Here is a 12,100-nt window from a genome sequence, read left to right as displayed (position 1 = left end):
GTAAAGGGCAACCGGGAGTATCAGAGCCCTATACAGCGATTGTCTTGTGCAAGTTTGCAAACTACGGGACCTTAGCTGTTTGTGTAGTCCTAAGCAGGCTCTGTTCTCAGCTGTAGTTCGTCGTTTCACTTCGCGGACGTGTAACCTGAGACCCTAATGTCTCAGCAACTCCCATCCCAACCTCTACAAGGTGCCGACCGGGATACGAGTAACCTTAGCGGAAATCAGCGGGAAGGGGGGTCGTACGCAACTGTGTCCCCATATTTGGGGCGGCATACAACAGTGTCTGACCCAGAGCGGGCGGCTGAATAATGGAATGCTTGCTATATCCCGTCACCTAAGATGGCAGCCCCATCAGCGAATGTGAGTATTATACCGACACTTTTCCTAACAACGAACAATGCAACAAGAAATACGGAGTTGATCCTCAAGCTGATCAACTCCGAGCTAACGAATGAGGTGTCCAAACGGAGAAGCCAGGTAGCGAATTCGTGCTGAAGGCTAACGATGCGAAGCAGGAAAAGACGGTGATTTGCCACAATAGCCAAAAACCCGGTTACAAACAGAGGCAGTGTCGGACGTTGATGGAAAAACGCTCCGGCGAGACGAGATTTAGTGAGTAGTAATCAAGAGAACCATCTCGGAAAGAGTTGGTTCCTGCAAGCTTCCGATGCTTCCGATGGAGATTTTTTATTTCCTGTATGGACTTCCTCACTGCGACCAGAATTGTTGATCTATTGTGAGATATGCCCGGGTGTCTGCTGTATCCCGCCCTTCAATTATTAGCAATACCGCTATTGAGAAGTGGCATGCTTATTATTATCTTTTATCAGTGCTTCTGTGTAATGTGCTACCCTTCCTTTGACATGCTTACTGTTCTTCTATACCAAGCCTCGTTCCTCCTACCAAATATCACCAATTAAAATTCCTTGGAGAAGTTTCGTCATGCGTCCTTCTGGCCAGTTTTATTGATAAGAGGGACTTACATTTTTTATAAGAGGAAATCACGCAAAGGTATTATGGGTTTCAGCGTAAAGGAAGGGTAACTGGTGGGGAGCCTGAGAACAAAAACCCATGCTCAAAGTCCTATTTGACATCGAATGGCCTGATTCGAACCCACGACCAACAGCTTGACAAAGCGGACTCTGTAACCTTGCGGCTACGCAGCTCCCCCGATGGAGATAACAATGTTCCACAGGGGGACGGGACACGAGGCATATGGACGCTAGGCATATGGATGTTAGGCATAGTATGCTAGGCATACAGACGCGAGGCATAATGGATGTGAGGCATAATGGATACGAGGCATACTGCCAAAAGGCATAACGGACGCGAGGCCGAATGGACGCGAGGCCGAATGGACGCGAGGCCGAATGGACGCGAGGCCGAATGGACGCGAGGCCGAATGGACGCGAGGCCGAATGGAGGCAAGGCCGGATGGACGCGAGGCCGAATGGACGCAAGGCCGAATGGACGCAAGGCCGAATGGACGCGAGGCCGAATGCGATGTTGTACAATCGCATAAGATCCAATAATGTAGTTCAGGTGTTATTATATTCATAAAGAGTTTAAGTTGGGTATAATACCTTCCTTGAAATCATGCGGCGATGACGCATAATCGAGGGCAAGGAAACGAGGCGGCACTAAGCCGCCGTGGTTTCCGCAGTCCGAGCCGGCCGCCGACCCGCCGTCGGAAGCGGCGGCCTCTTGCACCCAAACGACTGATCTACTGGTTTGCTAGGTCTACTCAAACAGAGTTTTCTTCCCTTAGTTAAGTCCGAACGAGCGGTAGCGAGTAAGGACAGCATTCGCCCGAACAGCGAGTCGGCCGAAGGCCGCGAGTGTATTGCTTTTCAAATGACACTTTGAAGCGAAATACATGTTATGCTGTGTAGATGATGACGATAAAAACATATTCCACATCACTTCCCCCTGGCCTTGTGTCCTTTCGGCCTTGTATCCATTCGGCCTTGTATCCATTCGGCCTTGCGTCCATTCGGCCTCGCGTCCATTCGGCCTCGCGTCCATTCGGCCTTGCGTCCATTCGGCCTCGCGTCCATTCGGCCTTGCGTCCATTCGGCCTCTCGTCCATTCGGCCTCGCGTCCATTCGGCCTCGCGTCCATATGCCTCGTGTCCGTATGCCTGCCGTCCATTATGCCTAGCGTACTATGCCTCGCGTCCGTATGCCTCGCGTCTGTATGCCTAACGGGGTGTCATCGTTCCACAGCAGCAGTAGCGATACCCACGATGACGACGAAATGAGCGAGGCAAGTGTATGTGATTTTAGAATCGTAACTTCCAACAATAAAGAAGATAACTCTAGCAACACCGATGCTATCAAGCCAGATTAGCCAGAAGATACCAAGGGACAAGAGGAGTTTCGAGGCACATCGGAGATAGAACGTTTGTCGATCTAGCTGCGTGACCGTGAGTCACAATCGTTTGAAGAAGCAATGAGGTGTCCGGATCGTGACACATGAAAGAGAAGATCCAATCCTTGCACGAAAATACGACTTGGCAAATTGTTTCCTAACCCAGTGACGTAGCGTAACCGGGTGACACCTGGAGCGGGAAATTTGGGTGTCACCATCAGGTTTCAGTGAAATCATTTTGTTATCAAAACTTGTGGAAGTTTGCACGTTCTTTTTCAATTGCACTAAATCTACCAACTTTTGAAGGTGACACGTTTGAAAATTTTCCTCATGGGGTGTCACCCTCCGCGGACCGTCCCCCACGCTACGCCAGTGCATTGACCCTATGATCGTTATCCCGTAGGCTGCAAAAGAGTGTTCAAGAGGAAGTTGAACGGTAACGGCGAGGTCACCTTATTTATTACCAGGTTGGTCGCCCAAGGGTTCAGCCAGAGATACATGAAGTCTTCGCCCTCGTCGCGAAGCTGACTACGCCGTTATCGATTGTCACCAGGAGAAAACTGCTTGTAAACCATGTAAAAATCGGCTTTCCTGTAGGTGGAGACTGAGACAATTTAAATGAATCAGCCGATTGGTTTCAAGATCGATACGATGAGCAACTGTGTCTGTTGTGGAAAAGTCAATATGGACCGAAGCAAGCAGGACGAGCAGGAAATCATGGGAACACTGAGGCTCTCCGAAGTCTGGGATACATACAAGTGATGCCAACCTTTTTTCAAGAAAAACTGTAAGAATTCAAAATCAAAAACTGGAGAAAACTGGATTTAAAAATTTGAAGCTTTTGCAGAAATTTGTTTGAATTTCGGTACAAAAATGTTGCGTAAATAACAATTCCATTCATATATTGCACCGTATAATTTAATGTAAACAAAAAGGATGGAAGAGACAATGCATTGCCATTTTGATTTTTCACTGATGAAGATTATAGTCACAAGGTATAAAGTCTGGCGTACTCGAAATTTTGGAGAAGCGACTGGAATTCGATATAAACCAAAAAACTGAAGGGCATGAATGCACGAAATATTTAAAAGACCATACGTTTGAGGGGAAATAATTTAAAAAATATGGTGATGAATTGAAAAATGGATAAAACTGATACATTTTTTAAAAACTGGGAATATTCAACCTTTAGCTGTTTCGCTGGCGTGCGTGCCCGAAAAAAAAAACTGGAGATATTCAGGAAAACCGGAGGGTTGGCAACCTTGCATACAAGAAGATATTTGCCTATACATGAGGGCGAACAGTGATCAAAAACTGTCGAAAACTGACCACTGCCCCGGGCCCCCAGAATCCTAAATCCGGCCCTGGTAATGGTCTTTAGAGTATATGTTCTATTATTCATCTCATGACGTAAATTCGGCGCCATTTTTTTGAATCCACAATGACGACTTTTGGTGTCTATACAGCTGTATGAGACTGGAAAAAACGGTAACAGGTATTTCCGAAACCAGGATGATACCTAGAAACCGGTGTCTTATGTAATTTTAAAGTTCAATATGGCGACTTTCGTTTTCTTGAAATCAGCGAAAATTGATCATATGATCTCCAGATGACCAACTATCGATATCTGATGCCATTTATGAATTCAAGATGGTGACTTCCGTTTTTTTGGAAACCATTGTCAAATTAGCAAAATACTACCGAATATCGGTATTTCTGAAACCGACGAGGGGAAATTGATATCTGACGCTATTTCGAAATCCAATTCGCGTCTGCCAGTTTCTCTAAAACAGACTAAACTAATAAATATTCAAATACTTCCCCAATTATTCTAGAGTAGCGTCTTCAGGTGAGTGCTGATGAAAATATTGAAATACTCTCCAATATCAAAATTTTCCTAATGCCTTGTTCAGACTACGCCGGACATCACCTGATATCGCCAGGTGATATCGGATATGACCTCGAGCGTTCACATTAGAGTGAGCTGATATGATTTGACATTTGCTTTGGTAATCGAAAAGAGAAGGAAACAAAAACAGGTCAAAGCTAAAACAAGACAACAAGACAGCAAGAGATGTCAGTGAGTTGGCTCGCACCAACGCGAACTCTCATAATACAATTGAAAATAGCAAAAATATTTCCTTCCTTTTTTCTCGCATACAACGCGAATTGTGAAATTTGTAGGGTTGCGTCAAATGTCCGTTGACCGTGTTGCCAACTGCTTGAAATGTGGTTATTATTGGTTTTTGAACATGATATCCGCGATAGCATGTAGCCGAGGTGATATCCGTTGACAGCTCGATTGTATGGGATATCAGGTAATATGGATATGGTGATATGGCCTCGATAGCACGAATCGTCTGATATCAGGTGATATGCGGTGTAGTGTGAACGGGGTATAACATCATTATTTTGTACTCAACTGTTAGGGACTTGAGAGATGTTGAAAGTTTGAGCCCTATTATCCCGAAGTTGAGCATGTTTTTATTATTTCAAGCCCTCGTTTTTGTAAACAGATAAACCTGGTTATTTGTAACGTTATACAGTAGGGTGCCAGCCAAAATGGTCATCTCGAATTTCAAAAAAATCCTATACAAAATGTTCACCTGCTCTAAAAAACACCCTGTGCAAAGTTTCAGCTCAATCGGACTTAAAATGGGGTGGCACAAAGCGATTGAAGTTTGGCTTTTCTGAAAACCGAAAAATCACTCGAGGGGGGGGGAGGGTTACGTGAAATTTCGGTTTTCGAATTTTTTTTTTTGATGCCAAATAACTTAAAACGCCTGAAACATCGAGAATTTGTGTCATCTGAATTTTTTTTTTTAAGGTGGAATACTTCTCTCAGGAAGTTCGGCTACATAGGGATGTTAAATGAAAATCTAAAACCGAAAAAAGGGAAAAATATGTCCAATTTCAAATGCTAATAAATCGGTTAGTATTCGATGGATTTACTTCATTCTTGCAGCAATAGATTGGAAAATCTTCTAAGATTCTTCCCAAAAGAAGATAATTGTAATTTTGTTATTAACACTATTGTACTTTTGAAAATAGTCAAGCTTTGTCAAAACGAAAAATTCGACCTCTGATTGGTCGTTATATGATTGCTTCTCAAGCACGGTCGACAGAACCATATACCTTGCAATTGAAAACATGCTATCTGGCCTATATAAGAGCCTGTTTCAGCCGGAGCCGCTCATAATAGTTCTAGACAGCGACAACAGCAGTCCTCCCTTAGCAGCAGCAGTGGATACAGCAGCAGTAGCAGTGCAGCGGATAACGGCCACAGCTGTGGTATGGCAACGGATAGCAGAGTGCGTTTCAGCATCGATAGCAGGACCAGGTGATGCAGGGCAGCGGATACCAATGGCAACGAAAGCGTCCACTACTGTGGCAACGGGGATAGCGCAGCGGTTGACGTTGGTCTCAGCACCTATATAAGCAGGGCCAGCTGATGCAGTGTGGCATTTTAGTGAAATGCTGTCTCTGAGCGATAGCAGGCACACTAGCAAATGCATACAATGAAAAGAACGTTCTGGAAAACTTTTCAGTGTTTATTTCCCCCAAGGAATACTTTAGTCGCACTGCCAGTGATAACGCAAAGATGTGATCGGCATCTTATCAAACATTGAATTAAACAACAAATTGTCCTTTTCAGGATGAAATAACCTAATTGAAGAGTTAATATTTTCTCCTAAATCAATTTACACTTTCAAGAAATTTGGAACAGATATATATATATATATATATATATATATATATATATATATATATATATATATATATATATGTATATATATATATATATATATATATATATATATATATATATATATATATATATATATATATATATATATATATATATATATATATATATATTCGGCTTCATCTCCGTGTCTCAGAACGTACTGAATTACCTTTTCCTTCAGTCAACATCCGAAAAGCTTTCATTATCAGCATAAAAAATAATTTTTCGCATAATCAAAATTCAAAAATTATCAAATCCAAATCATGACAAGCAACTATATTATAGAGAATGGTCAATCCTTGTTGAAGTGCGAAATTTTACTGATCTGGTTAGTCGTTAATATGATTGCTTCCCAAGCACGGTCGACAGAATCATAGACCTTGCCATTTTAAATTTGCTATTTGTTTGTATAAAAGTATGGAAGGCAATTATCGTTTGAAATGGCTATCGATAGTTATCGATGATTTCCTACTACTATTGATAGGTTTTTCATCCCTATCCCTAAGAGCCTGTTTCAGTCGAAGCCGCTCATTAGGGACGAACGACCGTTTGGGGTTAAAGTCCCTTCAAAAGAAATCAATAAATCAATCGAAGCCGCTCATAATAGTTCTAGACAGCGACAACAGCAGTCTTCCCTTAGCAGCAGCAGTAGCAGTGCAGTGGATACCAGGCGGATAGCGGCCACAACTGTGGCATGGCAATGGATAGTGCACTAGTTGCAGCGGATCTCAGCTTCGATAGCAGCTGGGCCAGCTGATGCAGGGACAGCGGATACCAATAGCAGCGTTTAGCGGCCAAAACATTAGCATGGCTACGGATAGCGTAGCAGTTGCAGCGGGTTTAGCATCGATAGCAGCTGATGCGGTGAGGCACTTTAGTGAAATGCAGTCTCTGTGCGATAGCGGGCACTAGTAAATGCATTCAATGAAAAGTTGACTCATTTTGACAACACATGAGCCATCTCGTTTTGAGTGTTAAACCAGCTTTCACTGTTTATTTCATCACAAGGAATATTTTGTACGCACTGTCAGTGATAACGCCAATATTTGATCGGTATCTTATCCGATATTGAATTGAATAACAAATTAAAAAATGACTGACACGCAAGCAGCCGGGTTTTCTTGTAAAAGTATTCTACTTCATTCTTCCGGTCGTGGCTTTGCACACAACCCTCCTGTGATTTTTTTTGCAAAAATCTACTCTCTGGGGCTTAGTCGTTTTTTCGGTTGTGGAAAGCGGAGTTCGAAATGTTTAGAATTTATCTTTTGAAATTGATCACTAGTCTCTCGAAATAGCTTGTATAATGATATACACTATAACTAGCATCGAATACATTATGTTTCATTAGGGTGGTTCATTTATTCGGCATAGGGTGGTTCATAATATTGTGAAAAATGAGTATAAAATAAAAAAAAAGCACTTCGGTTCGTTTGCTTGGTGTGACGTCTTCGACAAAGTTGTAGATAATAATTTTGTCTCTCTAAAAAAATAACACTTAAAAAATTATTTATTCAAAAAAAAGTTAGAAGAAAAATTAAAAATTGATTATTTAAAACAGCTCATTTTTTAAAAACTTGATTTTTTTAATAAAACCTACAAAAGATTACCTAAATAATTTATTTTTATTAAAAGGTATATTTTTTTTTGAAGGACAAAATATTATCTACAACTTTGCCGAAGACACTATGCCGTTTCGACTGTAGACATATTTTTAATTTCCAATAGAGCACTCTATGAGGATTTAAAAATATATTTACAGTCAAAACCTTTTATTTGATTGGCATAGTGTATCTGACAAAGTTGTAAATAATAACTTTAATCTTTCAAAAAAAAATGTACCCTGTGAAAAAAAAAAATAAATTTCAAAAATATTATAATTTTTTTCTCTGATTTCTCCATGACCGATTTCGTTGTTCAGGTAAACTTTCGTAGTTTTTATGAAAAAAAAATCAGTTTTTCCAAATGGGCTGTTTTGGATAATTAATTTAGAACTTTTCCTTTAATTTTTTTTTTCAAAAAATCAATAATTTATTTTTAGAGTGTATATTTTTTTTTTTTTTGAAAAACAAAACTATTATCTGCAACTTTGCCGAAGATGTCACACCGCTCAAACGAACCGTGTTGGCTCTAAAAATTTTCGTAATCATAAATACCTATCCAGAATAGCATTTTTCAATAGCTTTCAAAAATGAGTTATGTTTCAAAAAATTGAACCAATAGCACAAAATGGCATCTTTTGCCTATAAAAACGTCTATGCAAAGTTTCAGCCAATGGGCACGTTCACGTTCTGATGATGAAAACTTGACAGAAAATGTATGGTCGAACTGTCAAAACGACGCAAACCCAGCAAGAACGAGTCAATTGTGTTGCGTATCTGATTGAGATTCCTATACTCTCATTATCACTGAATAACATCGATACAGTCTTTTGTCCGATTATATAAGCCAGAGCACTGTGTGTTCAATCAAGTGTTGGCAAAGGACATTAGAGAGTAGAGTAGAGAGTAGATTTTCAAACAAATAGAATAAAACATATTCCATCAGTTTCCACCGTTTCATGTACTTTTAAGACACTTGGAATCGAAAACATTTTTCAAATATTCAGATTCCATGTACCTCCCGTGTGTGATTTTGTAAATGACATGAAACCATTCACTTTGTACCGCGAGACACAATCTTAATTTTGGTTGAGCTAATTTTTTTGCACAGAGTAGTTTTTTGATACATTTTGTAAATTTGTTTTGTGATATCTTGCCATTTTACGTATAGTTTTTCCAATTCAACATTGCCACCCTAACGACAATGATATAAAAAATATTATATTTTCAGGAATTTTTCTATTGGTATTCAGTGAAAAGTGATTTTTTTCATTTTATACTCATTTTTACACAATATTATGAACCACCCTATGTCGAATAAATAAACCACCCTAATGAAACATAATGTATTCGATGTTAGTTATAGTGTATATCATATCAGCTATTTCGAGAGACTAGTGATCAATTTCAAAAGATAAATACTAAACATTTTGAACTCCACCTTCCACAATTGAAAAAACGACTAAGTCTCAGAGAGTAGATTTTTGCAAAAAAAAAAAAAAACAATTCAGATGACACCAATCCTCGACGTTTCATGCGTTTTTAAGTCATTTGGCATTAAAACAAAAATTTTCGAAAACTGAAATTTCACGTACTTGGGTGATTTTTCGGTTTTCAAAAAAGCCAAACTTCAATCGCTTTGCGCCACCCCAATTCAAGTCCGATTGAGCTGAAATTTTGCACAGGGTGTTTTTTCTAGCAGTTGACCATTTTGTATAGGATTTTTTTTTTAATTTTCTAGTCACTTTTTTCCATATGATGATTGGCACCCTATTATACAGGCATACCTCGATATAACGTAACTTTTTAAAATATTTTGAAATTGAAAATAAATGATACCGCAACTGTTTTTGGGCTATAAATTACTTCAAAAAAATGTTTGTAGTAAGTTTTAAAACCAATGAAAAGTATGCAATAATTGTCCAAAATGGGCATAAGAGCAGAATCGCGTCGAATGATTTGGAAATCGCTAAAATTCAATCCGACAATTTTTGATTTGAATGAAACTTTGCACACGTATTTGGCTTAGCAAACTGAGCATTTTTCACAGATGCAGAGATTTTTTACACCCATGAGTTATATTCTAAAAGGGGGTATGCCTTTTGGCATAGGTTTTATCCGAAACATTGTAGCCCAGAATCCGTTGGTTGTTTAGAAAAGCTGTCTGAGAATGAGTTGTAGGAAATTTAAAATGCAATGTAGAAAATATACACTGTACAAAAAAAAAATTGACCAAAATAAATTAAAAATAAACATTAAATTTCAAAATTTAAAATAAAAGAGTTGATTTTTAAAAAAAAGTGAAAAATATATTTTTTATGGCACATTATTTTTTTTAAAAAGAGTCTAATTCAACCATTTTTCAAAATTTTTGTATTCTGATGATTTTAAAAGATGCAAAGAGTCGTTTTGAATCAAAAAGCTCTTGGTAGTTAACTTTCTAAAGGCATCGGTTTTCGAGTTATTTAAGCTCGAAAAATTACTAATAAAATACAATACAAGTTTTTCTTAATTTGTTCGTGGTTCTCCAGCAAAATCATACGTTCTTTGGAATGCTACAAAGAAAAAAATCTCCAAATGGGCATAAGAAAGGTTTGAAAATACTGATAGGTGATGGAAAATAGGTTTTAGCGCATCATTGAGTAACCATTAACATTCTTGCATAAATTAGAAAAAAATTTTTTTTGCTTCGATATAACTTATATCAAGGTATGACTGTATTTCGTTTCTCAAACGTACGAATGAGATTAAAGCTCCCACATCTCCTCCCATGAACATTACTATGTATTGTGGATAATTTGGTGAGAACATTTCGAATTTCAGGCATTCTAAAATAAAAAAAATCGATAGAATCGAGTCTTCAATATAAGAATCACAGACTTAGATTCACCGCTCTCGGGAGGCCTTTGAAAAAGTGAAAAAATAAACGACTCGTACAGTGCCTTTTTTCAGGAACAAACAAATGTCGGTACTTAATTCCAATTCAATATTTATGTTGATTATATTGCCTGAAGAAACACTTTAACCTGTACACTCCAGGCACACTGCATTTACCATTCGATAGCCTTCGTGGCACTTCACGAACACCCGTCTGGGGCACGGGAGTAGAAAGGTTTGATTATCACGTAATGCCTTCCAGCGCGAAACGAGCAGCAGCAAAAAAGCCGCCACCAGAGCAGCATTATTTTTTCATGTCCCCGCAGAAAAAGAAAACCCGTAATCGCACCCATTCACGTATCAAATCAAATGGAAATTATTCTATTTCGCTTTATCGCTTTTATTTTCCCGTTCCACGCGGATCAGGTAAAAGTTCGAGAGATTTGTTCTGCAGATTCGGAGGGAATTTACCGTGCCATGCTACGACCATATTTGTCAGAATCGGTAACGAGCGGGTCGCGACTAGGTATATGTTACGTCTGTAAGTTGTTAATTCCACTCGGTGGACGAACATTCACACGTAATCCAATTCGATACGGTGGTCTTATCGATGTAAAAGTACACCGATGCACTTTACAAATTGGAATCGAAGCATTTGTTTAAGTTGTAAGAAAACTTCACAGCAATTCAAAAAATTGCTGTAATTAAAAATATCTGCTGTGCGCCGAACAACAAATTGCTCTAAAAAGCGAAACTGGAAGAGCGATTTCGCCTCCGAAACGTGTTTTAAATTAGCAAACTACGTCAATGAACACGACTTGATAAACTCTGACGAAATCTGCTAACCAGACACAAGTTTGTAAAGTAACGATGTGGTATAAACTTTCCAAAGAGCTCAGTTTATTACACCAACCAAGACAACAGACAATTCTCCTGTTCGTGACCCATTTCTGAGGGAAACTAGAAACTGTGAAACCAGTGAAGCTGTTGACCTACTGCAGGTGTCACAGACCTTAAATAACTCCACTTTCCCTAGTTGTATTACACCATTCCACCACTTGGTGCCACGTCGACACAGTTTCACACGCGGGAAGGAAACACGAACTCTCGGAAGACGAACTAGTTTAAACTAACGTTATTAAAATACACCGTCAGTGTTTGTGAAGTTAAATTAAATTTGCAGAACAAAACAAATTATCGGGTCCGTTTTCTGCAGTCGTCGTGCGCGCTTGAAATAGATATTGTTTTGTCACATCCCAAACAAAAGGCAGCAGTATTTGGGGTGGAAACAACTCAAGGTCAAACCGCCGCTTGGCACTAATTAAAAACACTAATTAACCGTGCAACCCCAACCCCAAGCGGTATCGGGAAACGGCGCTTTTTCAGTCGACCCTTTTGAGTGGGTATAGAAAAAGAGAGAGAGTATCATCTTCTTTCGCAACCGATCATTCAAGCTGAAGGGGAATTGTCCTCGTAGCATTTTGCTATAAATGGCTGGGTTTCT

The 12,100-nt window shown here is 39.4% G+C and overlaps 1 protein-coding gene across 1 annotated transcript in view; it reads right to left on the bottom strand.

Annotated features, from left to right (window-relative positions):
- LOC129732921 (uncharacterized) overlaps positions 1–11,730 on the bottom strand; it is a 391,879-nt gene extending 380,149 nt beyond the window's left edge. Inside the window, exon 1 of the mRNA XM_055694379.1 lies at positions 11,609–11,730. The gene's annotated coding sequence lies outside the window, so the exon portion shown is untranslated. The remainder of the gene's footprint in view (positions 1–11,608) is intronic.
- Between the last annotated feature and the right edge of the window lie 370 nt (positions 11,731–12,100).

This window comes from Wyeomyia smithii, chromosome 3 (assembly GCF_029784165.1).
Source record: "Wyeomyia smithii strain HCP4-BCI-WySm-NY-G18 chromosome 3, ASM2978416v1, whole genome shotgun sequence".
NCBI lineage: Eukaryota > Metazoa > Arthropoda > Insecta > Diptera > Culicidae > Wyeomyia > Wyeomyia smithii.
Note: the sequence above shows the minus strand (reverse complement) of the source record. Positions and strands in the feature narration are given on the sequence as shown.